Source organism: Onychomys torridus, chromosome 3, assembly GCF_903995425.1.
Source record: "Onychomys torridus chromosome 3, mOncTor1.1, whole genome shotgun sequence".
NCBI lineage: Eukaryota > Metazoa > Chordata > Mammalia > Rodentia > Cricetidae > Onychomys > Onychomys torridus.
The window spans coordinates 89,401,428-89,420,375 of record NC_050445.1 but is presented as its reverse complement, the minus strand read 5'-3'; the positions used below and the strand labels follow the sequence as shown (position 1 = coordinate 89,420,375).

General features: G+C 44.1%; 1 protein-coding gene across 6 annotated transcripts in view; it reads left to right on the top strand.

The window, feature by feature from the left end:
* Positions 1-18,948, top strand: part of Foxp1 (forkhead box P1) — a 607,655-nt gene that overhangs the window by 208,838 nt on the left and 379,869 nt on the right. For all 6 annotated transcript variants that reach the window (XM_036182188.1, XM_036182186.1, XM_036182191.1 and 3 more), the window contains one exon: positions 7,890-7,984. The gene's annotated coding sequence lies outside the window, so the exon portion shown is untranslated. The remainder of the gene's footprint in view (positions 1-7,889; positions 7,985-18,948) is intronic.

Sequence of the window (18,948 nt, the reverse complement as noted above, 5' to 3'; positions counted from 1 at the left end):
TGTTGGGCTTGGGAGCCACAGGCTGGCTTTGGGGCTCTATGCTGAGAGCATGGGAGAGCCATAGATGGATGGCGATGAGGGTACAAAAATCCTGGGAGTGGCCAACATCTTATCTTCTTCCAGCTGACATGGGGTAGAGGGTCTCTTTTCTCCTACATACCATGTTTTTTTTTATCAACCTGGAACCTGCTATTTCCAGTTGAAGCAGGCAGTGTATTTGGGCTAAATATTTATGAAATGCCAAGCTTCATGATCAAGATATATTTTGTTTTTAATGAGCAAGTGACTCAGAATTGTTTGAAGTTATTAAAAGACAAATTACTGCGTGCTACCATGGAACATGGACAGAGAAAGTAGAATTCTGCATTAAACCTTTTATTTATGGTCTAATCCACAGCAATCTGATTCTTTAAACAGGATGATTTAATTTCCCTAAAAGGCTTGAAATACAAGAATTGTGTTTATTTATGGTCTCTCATTAAGGGGATTTTAATGAAGTCAGATAACCTATCCAGTTGCTTCAAGGGAAGCTCACTGAATTCCTAAGGTGAACCAATATTCCTAAGGTGTGCGAGGTGACAGTGTCTTCCTGTCTGTCCCCAAGACACTTCTAGCCTGTTGCAAAGCCAGTTACAGGCCATTCATAAATGACTCTTCTCAGACAAGGTTTTAAAATTCTGCAGCTAATATTTCTTTGTTTTGGAAAAATCTTGAAAACTAAAAATAGTGAAGAGAAATACTGTCTAATCCCTTCTGTCGAAGGCAGACACTGTTAATTTAAGTTTTTCTCAATCTTTCTTGAAGCATGTTTTTGTACGCTTAAGGATTACTGCAGGTTAATTTTCCTGTCTTGCTTATTTCATGTCATGTCACAACCATCTCCATTTCCAGATTAATTCTTAATGACTACAAAATATCCCTTTGTCAGGCTGGACTATAGTTTACTTGCTTCTGTTCCTGTTTTGATTGATGGTTTAGGTAAAACAGATTCATAAGAATGTCTTGTACACATCAATGTTAAAATAAAACATTGACTGGGGATACAGATTCTTAACATTATTTTTCTTTCTGCAATTTATCTGAATTTTGCTGTCTGAAACAACAAATAAACAAACCAGATCTTTGCTGTACTGGCTCCTCATTCTCGGGGAACAACGGGGGAGTATACTGGTATGTTTTCTTCCTATGTGTCCAATGACTAGATGTGTAGCTCTTTGCTTGAAATCATTTAACAAAGAATACCCCACAAATCCAGGAAAACAGTTTGCTTCTAATTTAGAGAGCCTTCATGCTTGCCATTGAAAATCTGAGAGAATATCACTCCTAGTTCTTAGAACTTACGATACCACTGATATTTTTAAGTGTGCGTATTACTTATTTTGCCTTAAAAACATTTAACCCTTATATAAGGTCTCTTCCAGGTACCTCAGTTTCCCTCAGTCAGCACAGACACTTGACCATACTGAGAGCAAAAGCTTTGGGTCTTCTTTTTATTGGAAATCCTGCTTACAGTTTTGTCCAGCCAGTGCTGTCTGAGGCTCATGAGCATGGGGAGGAGACTGTTGGAAGCTGAGCTCCACAGCTGTGGTATCCGCAACCTATGTCACATTGAGGCTAAACCTCTTTACATCAGGAATTGATTCCTGGCAGTCAGGGATCCTGCATGAAAATGTTACCAGAGATGTTTCCTATTATGTTAGAGGAAGTCTTGAATGTTATGGGTGAATGGATATGCAAAATACCCAAACAGCTAAATGGCAGAAGTAAGAAAATTGTGGCACTTGGACCAAACCTCCCCTTTTGACGACTTGTTTTTATCAATAAAGTTTTATTGCAAAACAGCTGCACTGATTTATTTACACCTCGTTTCTGGTTGCTTCCTTACTGTAGCAGCACAACTGAGCAGTTGTCAGAGAGGACATCTGGCTGAAAATCTCAATAAACTCACTGCATTTTTTTTTTCTTTAATGACAAAGAAGTTGGTCAAACCTTTATCTATCTGTCTATCTGTCTGCATCTGTATTAGCGATTGATTGAGTTCAGGGCATCACACGTTTGGCACATGCTCTTCAGCCACACTCTATCTCCTGTCTTCAGTCCTTATCCATTAATCATTCCTTCCCTCCCTCCCTCCATCCCTCCCTCCCTCCCTTTCTTCCTTCCTTTGGCTTGGGAATTACTAGTATATTATTATTATTTTTAAAGACAGGGTTTCTTCATGTAGCCCTGGTTGGCCAGGAACTCATGATCTTCCTGCCTCTGTCTCCAGAGTGCTGGAATCAAAGGCATGAGCCAACACATCCAATTCATTCTTAAATAGGAGTAAAATGTAGTTTCATGCTTTCAATATATTAACAGTAAAGATGTAGAGAATGACTATTGCACAGGAGCCTGAATGCATATTTGCTTGGGATTGTGAAATTCCTCTAGCTTGTTCCTGGTTTCTCCTAATCTCTGTAGATGGTCCCCACTATCTCTGCCATTGGCAGCTGAGGATTTCCCTCCTGTTGTAGTGGAAGGTGGTATCATTCGGTGTGTTTTTTTCTTAAAGCAATAACTTGAGGAATGTGTATGTTCTCTGAAAGTTTGTCTGTGAAAGACAGGGGTATACCCAGTGGGGCTCACAGCTGGAGCAGTTGTGTGGTGGGAGCCTGCATTTCACTTTGTAGAGGTGTAGGTAAGGCAAGGCATGCCTAGTATGTTTTAATAATATGTTGGATCTTGGTTCTTCCTCCTTTCCTGTCCTTGGTTGGCCAGAGGAGCCATTATCAGCAACCATAGAGTATCTTTCGGGGATGTCAGTTGGTTGTGCTTTACCAGTTGGTAGTGCCTTCCTTACATAGGGTTGCTCAGAGTTTGAAGGTAAAGCCAAGGAAGATAATATATTTAAGTTACAGTAAGATACTAGATCAGTGGTGAGTATAGGGGCAATAAGTGCAAGGCCTTGGGTTTAGTTCTTACCAATGAGAGGGAAGATAAAATAAATTAATAATAATAATAATAATAATAATAATAATAATAATAATAAATAATGTATGGGAGGAAAGGAAGACAGACAAAAAAGCTAGAGCTGTTAGTGCGGCATTCACCTCGCATATAGAAGGCCTAGAGTTTAGTGCTAGCCGGTGAAGAGAAGGGAAGGAATGGGGGATACAGAGAAAAGGAGAGCGGGGGAAGACGAACAGGGAGGAGACTGAACAGAGAGGAAGAGTGAAAAGAAAGGGTGTGGGAAAGGAGGAGAAAATAGGTGTGGAGACATATGAATGAATGAATGTGAATCATAAAATAAAGCTCAGAGAGGTAGCATAGCACTTGCTTAGCAATCATCAGAACCTGGAAGAAAGAAATCAAAAGAGTGGTCAGGCACTGTTGGTAGGGGTCATAAACATCACTGGATCCAAGAGGCTTCACCTCATGCTTTCTACTTCCTGGGTACCCCGTAGGTTGCCACTGGGTGTTGAGGGTGGAGTAGAGTTGCTGGCCATGCCTCTGCTCTGTGTATCCTTTCCTGGTTTGAAGATTACTTCTGTAATGATCTGCATGTACTTTGAGGGCCCTGGGTTTAAGACATTCTGTAATACTTTCCAGCAGATGTTAGGAAGTCCCACTTGGGTCTCTGGACCATCAATCGAGGGATGAGAAAGGGGACAGGCATGGTGAGGAGGCATGAAAGTCAGAAGGTGGTGCATCCTAGCTTGCTCTGTTTGGCCAGGAATTGATGCCAAGGATCTTCAGAGCTGCAAGGGGACAGAGCACTCAGTCAAGCTTTCTGCTTAGAAAGGAAAACTGGATTTGATGATTACCTATCCAGTCATGGCTACAGACTGATAATATTTTACCAGGTCATGATGGGGCAACAATTACTTACTGGAAGTGCACAGTGTAGAGATGCTGACACTCTGTATACCTACCTGCTTGCTGTAGTTTGCCCATAGAAATAGCAACAGTTGGAGACAGTCAGGTTGCTTGGAACAATGGTTCCGGATACTTGTTGAAATGCCCTTACAAATCAGCCGGCCATCTAAATCTGTTCTCCACATGTTGTGCAGTGTTTAGGCATCTTGGCCCTTCTAAAATTCTAGCTCTATCTTGTGCAGTGAGTCCAGGAGTGTGTACTTAGAATTGCTGCCTGCAGTGACACTCTCATTCCCAAAGTGATCTATGTGGGCTCAGACTTGTTTTGCTATTTTATAAAAATCCAAAGTCATATGCAGTATTCAGTAGAATTCTTTATCCTGAGTGGCAGACAGCATTTGTTGAAATATTTAATTTGAATTGCACATTCTATGATGAACCACATTGGGAGTAGTCTTGGTTTTATCATTCCTTTAATAGATGTGGGCCTACCTTTTAAAAAAGTTATTCATTTTAAATTATTATATGAATATTTTAGGATTATAATCATCATAAAATGAAAGAAAATTTGTCAGACCAAAATAGAAATTTAATTTAAGATAGAAATTGATTACAAGGTTTAGTTAGGACTAGGAACGTGTATAGAAGGGTATTTTTAAAACCCTGCAGCTATACAGTTTGGTTATCAGTTCAGAAAAATCACAAATGTGTTTATTCGTGTCCTTGATGATCATGTTTGAGCTAGTTTAATTAAAGAACAATTTTTGTAAGGTTGAAAGGCATAGTAAACCTTTGTGTCACCTGTGGAGAAATGAACCTAAAACTCTGCACATAGAGTCCCCAGGTTACCGTCAGCAAGGAAACAGCAAACGTAGAGAAAGATAAACCCTGATACACTGACCCAGTCATTCTCCAGAGGATTCCAGTCCCACCAGAGTTACTTGTAAGTCCAAGCTCACTGCTGCTTTCTTCACAGCATCCCAAACCTAGATACATGTCAGTAGACTGATGGGTAAAGACAGTGTGGTGTATGTACACAATGGAGTTTTATTCTTCCATTAGAAGAGAATGAAATCATGCCATTTTCAGGAAAAGGATCTGAACTGGAGGTCATCCTGTTAAGTGAAAGAAGCCAGACTCATAGAAAGAGGAGGTACCTCATGTTTTCTCATATGTGGAATTTAGGTTCATGCAAGCACAGCACAAGATCAAAGTGGGGGCGCTATTTAAGTGACCTGTGGATTGGGCAGTGGGTGTCATGGGTGAATGTGAGCAAAGTACAATGTGGTATGTATGTGTGAAGATGTCATAGTAAACCCCATTATTACAGTACATTATGTGATACCCCATTTTGAAGATTTCTAAGTTTTGTATGAGGCTGAAGGCATTCCTGACTAGCACTCTTGACTGTGTTGAAGTTCAGGTCACCATGATCAGAACAATCAAGCTGGTACATAGGCATGTGTGATTATAACCTCCCTTCTCTTTCCTTGGTATCCATAGCACTTCCTTCCACCTGTCACTTCGTCCTGGGTGACATTTGAAGCAGAAAACAAGTTGACCAGGTTTGTTTTCCAGTCGACTCTTGCTTATTTTTCCTCTGGTGGCCCTTTGTTTCTGTGGGGCTCAAATTTACTATTCATGAGACCCATTTTAATCAACGACCGTATCAGACAAATGGAAGCTAAGCACTGGTTAGTATGGTAGAAATAAACATGGGCTCTCATTAATGGTGCTGTCTGAATAATGAGTTGAGCATTGTGTCCTGAGCCACACTGAGAGCAAGCAGGCTCCTCACTGGAACGACAGGCTGACAGCCACGTCTAGGAGTACAGTCATTAGTGTGCCCCGCCATCAATGTCATGGTACTGTGTCAAATTAGTTAGTGTCCCCTTAGCCGAGAAGCTGGACCTACAAATTATCCCCCCACATCCCTGGAAGCCGTGTTTCCGAAACCCATGATCAAGTGTGAGCAAATTATTAACACGGCTCATAAATTAACTAGTTTATGGGCTTATAACATTTTACAAGTAGATATAATAAAGGGCCCCAAAGTTCCCCAATGGCTCTGCCCTGGTGTGAGGACTGAGAAGAGCTGACTTTCCCTTTAGGCATGTGAAGCTCTTGGGGTCTCAGAGTCAGTGTTGGGGGATGCTCACCAGCAAGTGTACTTCCATTGAAGACAATATAATGAACTTCATTATCTCATTATGCTGATGAGTCCATGACAATGGTCCTTTCTCATGGTGGCAGTCCTTCCTTAGGACATCTGAGTGATCACTGCTTACCCCAATGCAAATGTCCTTTTAAAATATTATTTTTCCTTTTAAAATAGTTTTGATGCATTCTTATGCCTTGTTTGAGAAGAATAATGACCACATAGCCTACCTTAGGAGAACTAGGGTGTGTGTGTGTGTGTGTGTGTGTGTGTGTGTGTGTGTGTGTGTGTATCCATCATTGTGTACAAAGAGGTTAACTTCAGGTATCATCCTCAAGTGCTTCCCACATTTTTTTCTTGGTGAACCTGGGGCTCCCTGATGGGGCTAAGGCTGGCTGGTCAGCAAGCTTCACAGACCTCCTCTCTCCACCTCTCCAGTGCTGGGATTGCAAGTCCACCACACCAAACTCCTTTTTGTTCTTGATGTGGTTTCTAGGGTTGCATACAGGTCCTCTTGTTTTCACAGCAAGCACTTTCCTGCCTGGGTCATCTCCCAAGCCCCTTAACAAGGACATTCCTGCTTGTCTGGCTTGAATAGTCTATGTATTGCAAGCAGCTGATGCCCAGAAAACAGTGTGGTGAAACCAGCCTTAGTTTATCTGAATCTGGAAGAGATACCCACCCAGAGCGCTATCTCTGAACTCCTCTGTGTTCTGCCTGACAGACAACCCACATGGTTTCCAGAGACATGTGACTATTCAAATCATGAAACTGCATACATCTTTTCAGTTTCAGCTTCTCAGTTTGACTGATGTGAAAAATGGGTGCAGTCACCAAATGTTGCTAGCACATACTACGGGCAGAACACACATGCATCCCCTGAAGGCCTTACACTGGGCCCTCATTCTGCTCCCTTTTGTTTTTCCTAGAGCATTCCTTCTGTAGACTCCTCAGCAGTGGAGGTGGCCTGGCTGCCTCAGGGCTTCCTGGAGGCCTTTGACTGGCAGCTTACACATTCAGAAAGCACTCAGCGGGGAATTGGCTGCTCCGTCAGCAGAGTTGGCCAACACAGTAAATAGTATACTCATAACTCAACCAGACCCACAGAAACCCACAACTTTTAGCACACACACTTGCACTCCATGACAAGGCTGTCCTGGCCTCTACTGGCATGTGAAATGCAGTTGATAAAATGACAAATGAGACAGTGTATCTGGCTGGTGGGCAAGAATTCTCCTGCCTTTTCAGGGCACCTGTGTCTGGAGGGTACAGAAGCCAGGTTAATTGATGCAAACCTGAAACGAAATCTTCATTTTGCATCATTGTGTCTTCTTGCTCTTACTTTTCAGGGTCCCTTAGCATTAATTTGGAGTATGCATCCTAAGAATGTGGCTTGAGACTGTGCTGTCAAACCCCTGGCACACACATAAAACAGTGGCAAGTGTCGGTCATCCCAGAGCAAGTAAGATAGAGACAGCCTGATCCCTGGCACTTGCTGGCCAATTAGTCTAACCGAATGTACCAGGTTCAGTGAGAGACCCTGCTTCCCAAATAATGTGGAGATGTGATTGAGGCAGTTCTCTCAATCTGACCTCTACCCTCCACACCAATGCACACATGTAGCAACACACACACACACACACACACACACACACACACACACACACACACACACGAAATGAGGACTAGACACTGATGAACACTTAAGGGAACCAGACCACCTCATGGAATATCTCTCCCCTCAGGAGTGACAGTTGCGCTCAGCTTAACATTTTCTTCAGAAAATATCGGGGCCAATTTCATGTGTGAGGGAAGAAGTACAGTGATGCCCGCCCCCCAGCCCTGGCCCTAACCTTTCTCTCCTTTCTGCCTCCAGGGTCCTTCTGTGTGGTGCAGTCTTGTGGCATTCTGCAGGCCCCCTGCCAGTGACCCCAGGCTTTTTATGGCTGTGAGACTTATTAAAAGCTCAGGGTAAGTAACCAATGTCTGTGTCACCGAGGGTTGGAGAGAAAATTGTGGGCCACCTGCTCCAGGATCAGGCATGACTTCCAGAGCTGGCACTTTCTGTGACAGTTAGGTGACTTTTTAGGCTTAGGTACCTTCAGGGCTGGGGATGGTTGCTCAGTGGTTAAAGTGCTTGCCTCGCCAGCATGATGGCCTGTGATCAATCTTACGCCAAAAAATAAGAAAAAAACAAAACAAAACAAACAAACAAACAAACAAAAAAACCAAGCTGTTAGAGACAGGTGGATCTGGTGGCTTTATTTAGTGAGTTCTATGCCCCAGTGGGAGACCCTGCCTCACAAAACAAGCTGAATGTCTCCTGAGGAATGACCTACACATGTCCATACACGTGTATACGTACCTGAACAAACATTCACATTCACATACACACACATTTATACCCCAAACAGAACAAACTAAAAGAAATCCCATTTGTGCCTGGCCGTGGGTAATAGTTGCAAGAAGATGTCCAAATGCAGAGATGGCTCAGATTGTTTCCAAAGGGCCAGAGAGTGACTCTAGTTACCCTCCTGGGCCACAGACAATGTCTGTTGCAGTTAGGCACCTCTGCTGTTGGTTAGCAGAATTAATTAACCATGGGTACTTGAATAAAACAATGAGTGGGGTTCCTATGTCCCTGTGAACTTTGTATACCCAAATAATCATTGAGCTAAATTGACCTGAGGGCTTTGGTTTGCTCCCCCATCCTCTGATACATCAAGGTTGGGGTGCCATCTATGAACTTCACAGCTCACAGGGTTGATAGTCTCTCTGACCTTGAGCAAACTATGAATAGAGAAACAGGTCTTTGAAATATCTGCCCTTCCAACCCGGCGGGAGACTGGCAGGCTGAGGCAGGGTGAACTGTCTGTGGATGGCTTCCCTCCATGGGAGGGGAAAGCCTTTCCATATCTCTGGCTCCCCAATTACCTTCGCTTTCATTAGCTGGCCCAGGGTGGTTGAATGTTCTTTTATTTTGTGAGTCATGTGGCCTCTGAGCTCCGTCTGTGTTACACTTGATGGACGTGCTGTTGAAATGTCTCTTTAGTATCAAATATGGATGAAGGAAGGGCTACATGGTAGATTATGGCAGGCTAAAGATCAAATGCCAATGAAGAGCGATTAAATTTCCTTTAATCATCAGAATCTGAGAGGCCTTTAAGATCTTCTACCTTTAATATGGGGCCTTAATAAATAATAATGCTTTGAATGTCTGCAGTATGTTTGAATTTCACAAGTCTTGCATGTCAAAACATATAGACAGGCTCAGCAAATACTTGTCCCTAGACTAGCAGTACTAATTAAGAAGGGAAGTCAGGGTTAAACAAACAGCTTTGAGACTAGAAGGTGGGAACTAGAAACCCAATTTGTAGCTGTTCTCTAGGTTTTGGTCCTCATGGAAAATGGCCATGCTAGCTGAAGAGGTGTTTTTGTTTCGCTGTATTATTTGCAAATGACTCTCTTAGAACAGATGCTACTGTAGGTAGGTGGACAAATTTGCTTTGTGCTCTCTTTCATGACACACACATGGGGAGAGTAGTTGGCGCTGTCTTTCTGCTCTGCCTGCTCAAGGGGATTAGTGCTTTCTTTCCTCGTGGTGGCTGCTGGGTCTCCTCCAGTCATGGCTACTAGAACTTGCAAGGAAGACATGGAGTCAAGAGATGAAAGCCTCTCACAGAGGCAGGCCCCTTTGCATGGCTTCCCTGAAGCCTCACTCATGACTTCTAGTCCTGGTCTCTAGATTCCTGAGACACGCCGTCTTAGCTATAGGAGATGTGGTGCTCCAGAGGGATGGAAAGCAGGAGACGTGGGCTTTTGCAGAGCTGCTCATGTGCTTAACTTACACGAAGTTGTCCAGTTGTCCAGGGTCGTGTTTAACTTACTCTGGGTTAACATTCCAGTCTGCCTGAGTTTTAGCAGAGACTCACATCTCAGCAAACTCTTAAGACTCTTCATGTTTCTTATGGTCCCATGCTGAGCCTGAGACTTGCAAGGAATACACCCCTCCTCACTTCCCCCCACCCCAGAGGTGTGAAATTCTAAGTCCTGAATACTGTGGTTCTGAGGTTTTGTCCAGGTTAAGTCATGCTATCCCAATGACATGGCCACTTCCAGTCCTTTGGTGCTCTCCCAGTGTATGCAAGAGACCCGGCTAAGGGCCTTACTTTCGCCTGTCTTAGGCAGACTTGAAGATGTGACAACCCATCTCCTGCCATTCCCTCCCATTGGCTGTGGAGCATATCAGCTGATATCTTCTTACCTTAGGGTGACGAAGGAGTTTCCTTGTCCACATTCTCTGCTTCAGATTGGCCTGGATATGCTTTCTGTGAAAATTCCTAACTGGCACACTGAACAGGATGGAATTTGCCTTGTCCTATGAGACAGTCTCTGTGTCCCCAGCCTGTGTGGGTGCTCAGGAAAGCAGTAGACTTGTATTAGCAGACTTGCTTTCATACCTGCTGTGGACCCAGGACGGCAGGGTGAGCACACTGCATGTGCTGCAATTAGATTGACTTGGACTCAGACCCTATTCTTCTTCCATGAGCTTCCCTTATTAGACTGGACAGATCACTCAACAGCCCTGAGTCCCAACTGTGTCTCATCTGGAAAGTGGGTACAAATTAAGCAGTTGGTGGATGGTCTTGTGCTTAGTGGAGAATCCACAAGATGATTCAGGCAAAAAGCTTAGTACAGACTTTGGTCCTTAGCTGAGGCCATCATTGCACAGAGCACTTCCCATGGGAAGGTTGGCACCTGCCATCCTGTGGCTGGGTTGTGGTTATCTGTCTGATATAACATGCACTTTTCACAATCCAGTACTTGTTGCCTGGTGTTCCCTTTAAATATACCTGCAGCTTTGAGGGGTGGCCCTGATGCCTATCCACAGGGACCTCTGCATCTCTGAACTCGGGAGGATGGCCCCACAGGCAGAAGACTGAGCTTCAGATCCTATTTGAGTAATGTTTCTTAAAGATGAGCTGGTTTTTGTTCTTCCAAGCTGAGGTCCTAGCACTATTTATGGCTCTTTGCTCTTGGTCACATTGATCTCTTCTTCTGAGCCTCAGTTTCCTTATGTGAGCTGGGGCTTGAGGTGTCACCTGGGTCATTGGGTTATTGTTTCTATAATGAAGTGGCTCATTTCCCATGCTGTGTGCTCAGGGCCTAGAACACAGTTGTCAATTTTGAAGCAAGGGCTTCTGGGAGATGCAGTGAGAAATCTTATCTTGAGTTTTCTTACTTTCCAGTTTAGAGTTTTCTGTTTTCTTTACTCCTTTTTCCTTTATTTTTTTGGGGGAAGGAGGTAGAGGGGAGAAAAAAAGGGCCCTGCTGTGTCGCTCAGGCTGGCTTTATACTCGACATCCTCCAGTCTCAGTCTCCACGGGGCTGAAATTACACACATACCACAATGCCCTGCTGTACCCTTCGTTTTAAAGGTGTCAGGGAAGGGCAGAGACTTGATTCTGGGTGATATTTTTGTGTTCATGTTTGATGTATTAAATGAACTGTAAAATGGAAAGCAAGAAAGAGTGGGCTGAGGAAATTCTTGTTTGGTAAGAACACTTGGTTCAACCATGAGGACCTGAGTTCAGATCCCAGAAGCTGTGTAACAAGCTGGGCATAGCCACATGTGTCTGCAACCCTAGTGCAGGGCTTGATAGTCAATGAGTCCTGCCCTTGAAGTGATAAGATCCAAGTTCAATGAGAAACTCTGTTTCAAGGGAATAAGGCAGAGAATCAAAAAGGAAGACACCCATTGCCCATCTCATGTCTTCACATGTGTGCATGAGAGTGCATCTCTCTCCTCTGCGTGCACAACACAAATCTGTCAGTGAGTGCAGTTTGTTTGCTATGTGCTGACAGTTGGATATCTGTACCTTGTTTCAGACCATACGAGGTCCAAATGTCAAACACAGCAGCAGCTTATCATCAGAGCCCAAGCCATTTCCTCAGAACCTAGGAAATGGGGTGTTCATGGTGCTGAACCCCCACTTTGGCCATCTCCCTGGGGATCCATTCCTCCCAGTATTAGAGCTGGTTTGATCTGCCTGGCAGTAAAAGGAACCTTGTAGTGGTAGAAGCCTTCTAGGTGGTTAAGTGCCTAATTGACATGTCAGTCCAAGTCTTCATGTTCTTGTCTTTTGATGGAGAACTCACATTTGCATAGATGGAAGGAGATAGCTATAAATATTCATCACTGTTACCACCTTTTACCTGCTTTGAGAGGGTGACAGGTTGCTGTATTGTTCCATCATGCCAGTGGTGGAGGCCATGCATCCTTCCAAATGGGGTGGTTACATAAAAGCCAAGGTATAAAGAATGCCCCCTTCCACCTCCCCACGTCACATGATTTCTGCTGTTTATAGGAGAATTGGCTATATAAAGAATCAAAATTTGCCATTTTTTATTTTATAGTTTATACCATCTCAACATATAAAATAAAAAGACACCTTGAAAACATTGTCAAGGGGGCTGGGAAATGGCTCAGTTGATAAGGTGCTTATTGCAGAAGCATGGAGGTCTGAATTCGGATTCCCAGTACCCATATGAAAGCCAGGCACAACTGTAATCCCAGCAGAGGCAAGAGGATCTCTGGATTCTGACCAGTTAGACTACCCAAGTCAGTGAGTTCCACATTGAGAGACCCTGCCTCAAACAATAAGGTGGAGAGCAATTGAGGAAGACACCTGACATTAACTTCTGCTCTTTGCATATATATGTGCCCATGTATACATGAATGTGTTGCCCCTCCCCTCCAGAATCTCTCTCTGTTTCTCCACATTTCCTGGTGGGCTCATGCACAATACAAAATGAAACACGGTACAGTAGAAGACATGGTATTCTTTTGAGAAAAGAAAAGGATCAAATCCTGTGAGTACAAGTCAGTAAAGGCAAGCATACAAGGTAGGAAAACTTGGATTCAGCTGCTGACAGGCTTCAGAGTAGCTAACACCCAGCTATTGAGATCTCTAAAAATATCTAACACCCCTGTTTTCAAATATCATTTGAGAATGTAAAATAATAATTCACGGAAAGGGAACCAGGTCGCACACTGGGAATTGGGGTGAGTTATGTTTGCACAGGAAACGGACCAGCCTAGACCCACCTCTTCTGCCCTCTCCAAGGCCCCGGGAGTGTCAGCAAGAAGGCCTGGGAGCCCAGGCTAGTGTTTTCTTGAGTGGTTTTGAGGCTGGCTGCCCTGTGTGAGTCCAGTCAGGTGGTTTGGGTGCCAGGTGACTCTGGCTGAACGTTGCAGGGGCTGGAGTTCTCAGCACCAGCTTGTAGAACAGACCTTCTGTCCTGGTTCATCTGGTGTAGAAAGCCCAGGCTTTGTCCTTGTCTCTCTGTGTCCTCGGTGGTTTGGCTTATGTGGTATGTCTCTTCCGGGTGGACCCACTTCCTGAATGTGGCCATTGCTTGGGAATCCTCCTCACACCAATCATGCTGGGGCCCTTGGAGTTTACATAGGCGTGTGGGGCTAGAAGAGCGGGCCCTGTGCACCTTCATCCCATTCCCTGGCAAGGTGGTTCATGGTTTTTCGCTGCAAAATACTGAGAGATGAATGCCAACCGTTCTCCCCCTCTCCCGCCTACTCACTCCCATCTCTGTCCCTGTCCCTCTCTTTAACCCTCCAATTTCAATCACTATCACTGTCTCTGTCTCTATCTGTCTCTGGCGTATGGTGGTTCTGGGGGTGGAGCCCAGGGCCTCTACCCTTGAACTCCAAGATAGATAGATGTCTTTGCTTTTCTTCCTCCTTGAATTTTCTAAATTCGTGAAAAAATGTAATCATTAGGAGCTCTGCCCAGAACAGTTAAAAGAAACAGTCCAGCTTTTGAAGGCTTCCCCATCGCCACTGCCTTTACCGAAAATTAGCTGGGTGCCACAGGTGTGTCTAAGAATTTGACATTATTCATTTAGAACACCTCTGAGGCTTCTACAAGTCCACTCTACAAGTCACAGTAAAATGCAGTTCTCTGTGCATCTGTGCAAGTGTGGGGATTCGAACCCACGCCTGATTTGCTATGGTTCATAACCACTGCTCACCTGGTCTTGTCTGCATTCCTCTTTGTTGACCTGCAGAGTTTTTATTTTAGCATGTGCATGGCTGTTGATGTGAACTTCGGGAACTACTCAAATGCTTTGTCTATACCTTTTTCATGCATTTAAAGTTGTATATATTTTATTTATTTGCTTGTTTGTTCTTACTGCTAATCCAGGACGTATGGGGAGTGAAACTATGTCCTAGTATATTCAGGAACAAGCACATCCTCTGTCTCCAGAGGCTATGTCTGTTACGACATTGCCTCCCCTTTCCATCTTCTGAGTTGTTTTCCTGTGATATGTTATTCTAATTAACTTCACATCTATAACCCTCATTTTATGTCGAGTTAGCCTCTGACCAGACAACGATTGATTTGTTCCGCTCAATCTCCTGTGTGAAATAGTGGGGTTAGCTAGAGTGCCCTGCCCAGAGCACTGGTCCTCTACCTGGGGCGTTTTTGTGGCAAGCTGGGTCAGCACATCCTCCTTGCACCTGAAAGCACTCACCAGGGAAGCTTTTTATTGATCACCATAAAGATGTAGCCACTTAGAGTTAATCTCAGCTACCTTAAGAAAACCTGTAGTTACATGGTCAGGAGAATTGTAGATTCATAAGTGGTGTATTAGTAAAATAGAAATCTGGGAGATGCATGAAGCCAGTAGCCAGAGACCACAGATGATCTGTTTACACTGAAAAGGCTTTAAGTGTCTTATATGTCGGAGCAAAATGTATATGTGTAGTATATTTGCATGTGACTATGCATGTATGTGTAATACATGTATATAAGAGTGAGGAATATTTCTCAGTCACTGTCCATTGCATTCACTGATTCAGGGTCTTTCAGCTGAATCCTAAGAGGTCACTGACGTAGCCAGGCTGGCTAGAAGGCCATTGTTTGCCTTCCAAGCATTGGATTGACTGGGGGTGGGGGACACCATGGCTACCTGGCTTTGTGTGGATTTTGGAGATTTGAACTCCACTCCATATGCTTGGACAATAAATACTGTAACTTCTAGCAATATCCTCAGTGCCATGGACCACCTTTAACACATTTCTGCCTTCTCACCCTGAGCTTCTCAGCTGTCAACTCACTTTGCCTCTGACTGGCCAGCTTAGATGAGGGCATTGAATGGAGTTATGATTTTAAGAAGTCAGACAGTAGCATAAGCTTCAAGAGCATCTGGATCAAGGGACTCAGGGGGTGCTGCTAGGCCCCCATCCTGGTTTTGGGGCTACGATCTGTTCACTGTCAGTTCCTAGGGATGCTTCCTGGCCAAATCATGACACCCTTTCTGCATCTATTATGGAAGAACTCCAGCAGAAATAAATCTATTCTTTTACACTCATTTGTTGCATGAATGGATCAGTGTGTTTGTATGAGCACTCATGTCACGGCATGTCTGTAGAGGTCATAGAACAACTTGTAGAGTTAACTCTCTCTGGAGATTGAACTCAGGTTAAAGCATCCTGCCAGCACAAGAAGACTGTTGGGCTTTGTCAGTGTGAGACAACTTGGCTTGCTGTGATTTGTGTGGGGGCGGGCAAACAGGTGTGAAGGTCAAATGCCAACTCTGAGTGGCAAATCTTATGCACCTTCTGCTCTTTGAGACATGATCTCTCATAGGAACTTCACCAAGCAGCTTAGGCTAGCTGGCAGGACAGCTCCAGAGATCTGCCTGTCTCTGCCTCCACAATACTTGGGATTTCATGTGTGTACCAACACACTTTTTCTATGGGTGTTGGGAATCAAACTCTGTTCATCATGCTTGCAAGGCAGTAAGGCGGGCACTTTACCAGTGGAGCCTCCCAAAGGTGACAAACACACACCCCGACACACCTGCCCTCTGTGATTGCTTTTGTGTGTTTCTGAAATGTTAGGGCTGGAGCAAGGGTAAGATGGGTCCCCTGCCCCTCGGTACAGCAGCAGGTGGTGTTTGACTGTGTAACAGTGGCTGATAGGTGCAAGATGCTGGCTTAGACAGTAAGCAGACTCTGTGTGTTGTCAGGTGCCTTAGGTCACCTGTAATGACCGGTCCTCTCTGAGATCTTTCCTGTGACCTTGTTTGCTCAGTATTTGGACATCTCAAGTAGCTTTCTTACCTTGAAAATGAGCCATACCTCAGAAATCTGAACACGTCTCTGTGCTCCAGAGGTTGGAGTCCTCACACTACTGTCTACCTCCTTCTTCATACTTCTGCCTGGGGTGACCGTCTCATACTTGCCACTGGTATCCTAATGCAGGCTATTTGATTTCAAATTCCCCTGCAAGGTCAGAAGAAAAGGTTCTGGTGAGCTGTAGCTATGAGGTTGAGGAGGATGTTTTCAGCAGAGTGGCTGGCTTCATGTCAGGAAGGACACTCCTTGGGGACTGGGAAGAAGATGAGTGTCAATGTGTGTCTAAGTGGAATGTCTCTTTGGTGTAGTCTTCAGGAATAGAGTCAGTAGCACTCTGCGTCAGTGCCTGCAATGAATTTCCCAGAAAAGCTGGCTTACATGTTGGTTAATGAACTCACTATGTGTCTTTTATAAACAATTGATTTATTTTTAGTGTGTGTGTGTGTGTGTGTGTGTGTGTGCGCCTGCATGTGTGTATATGCATCACATGCATGTCTGCTTCCTGGGGAGGCCAGAAGAGGGTGTCAGAACCTGGAGTTACAGGTGGCAATGAGCCACTGAATATAGGTATTGGGATCTGAACTGGCCTTTGCAGGAGCAGCAAGCTCTTTTAACTGCTGGGCCATTTCTCCAGCCCTGAACACGCACACATCTCTCAACACATACTAGCTGTATAAGTAGTGAGAATGACAAGCTGCAGTTGAAGAAGTTTATGGACATCAATGGCATGCATTCTGTTTCATCAGCCTCTAAGTACACAGTAAGTGAGGAGAAAACTTGCTGTGTGCATTTTTGGTGAATTAAATCGCAGAGTTAATTCTTAGTGTCACTGCCCTAAGAATTTCCAGTGACGAATGATGTTTATGCAACAAGCATTCTTAAATGAAAGTCAAATCTTCTTGGGTGAGTTTCCTCAGCTGGCATCCGGTGAGAACCTTCCCAGGTGTATAGGTTGATACAGGCCGTGGTGTTTTGATGTTGTTGTTATTGTTGTTTTCTCTATTTTGATGTTTTGAAACAGGATCTCACTATGTGACTCAGCCTGGCTTCCAGCTCACAATCCCCCTGCCTCAGACTCTATTGTGCTAGGATTGCAGATCTGTACCACCACACCACATCCAGAGCGGCATATCAACACCTTTAGCCCCAGAGAATGTGCTGCAGTTGGTGCCTGTGTGTTTACTACTCATTCTTATCAGAGGGCATGGGTGATTTTAAACCTTATCAGTTGTCAAAGGCTTAAAAATTAATTTAGTTATATGTTTATTTAACTAGATGATCGAAAACATCTTTTTCCTTATGCCCTGGGTAGAATTTATGTTTTATTTGCACATGTTCCTTGCATTCTAAAAATTGAACCTATGAAGGATGGTGAGATTTTAGCAAAGAACTCTTAACTCTACATGCTTTTAAGGCATTGCTGAATTAATAATTTTCATGTCTCTCATATCTTCTCCTTGGCCCAGGATTCATCCCCCTATCTGTATCTGTGCAAATGAGTTGATTAATTAGGCAGTCTGTTAATTCTGATTACCAAGTTATAACAGATCAGTGTCCAAGCATCACTGTGCAATTTGGATTAAAAAGCTCTATATATTATCAAAATAAAATTTACATTTACAGATAACTGTGTTGAAATATGTTACCTTTAAAACAATGCATCTCCCATGGGAGAAAACTTAAAGGATAAAAAATGATTTCATCCTCCCCAAGTTATCATTATTTTTTTCATTGTGACATTCATCAGATTGTCTTTCACGAAGAATATCCTTAAAAGGATGGAATTTTCTTTTTAGGTCTGGGAATTATAGCCGGGGTAGCCCGCCTGTGATCCAAGCATGATAGATGCATTGTGTTTTCACTCCCGAGTAATTTAGTACCATTGCACGTGCTCAGACGCCAGTTCTGACCACGGTAGCCTCTGATATTGGAGTCACTTGTAGAAGTGAACTTTGGCGCTTTGTGGGGGAGGGGTGAGTTTCATCAAGCCTGGCTCTGGTTCACAGCTGAAGGCATTCATGGTTATTAAAGACCACTAGGCCACGTCGTCCTTCTCCTGCTTCGCTAATGGCTTATTGCTCTGAATAATCCAGCATCACACAGAGTCTTGCTTCCTCCCTCTCCCGCTGTGCGTCCTTTTGGGCCTTTCTTGGTCCATACCAGTGTGGTGGAAAATGAGCAGGTAAGGGTTATGGAGAGGTTTCCTCAGCGGGTCAGAGCACTTGCTACACAAGCGTAGGGACCTGAGTTCAAAGTCCAGACCCAATGTAAAAAAGTTAGCCATGGATGCATGTACCTTTGGCCCCAGAATTGGGGGCAGCAGTGGGGCACTGACCAACGAATCCCCGATGCAGGCTGGCCAGGCAGCTTTGCAAAAGAAAGATGAACTCAATGGAAGATGGTGGGTGTCTTAAGGGAATAAGACAAGGGGCGTGTGAAATCCCCCATATTGTAGCTCGTGTCTCTGCTCATGCATTCCTCTGCCACACACATACCTACACACATATGCATAAACACATTAAAAATTAAGAAAGTGAGCAGGTAAGTCAACACAAGAATGAGTTTGCATGTCCTAGGAATCTCAAAGTTTGTGTTTCTAATTGCAGGCTTCCGGTTACATCTACCAGCAGTGACCATTACTGCTTGTCTCTGCCCCCCATGTTCTCACCTTGTGCACTCAGACACACAAGCATCATATGATTTGTATGCACACACTCATAGTGTTTGCTGACTCAGAGGTGCCTAGACTGCTGGGTGGAAAAGTCTCAACACC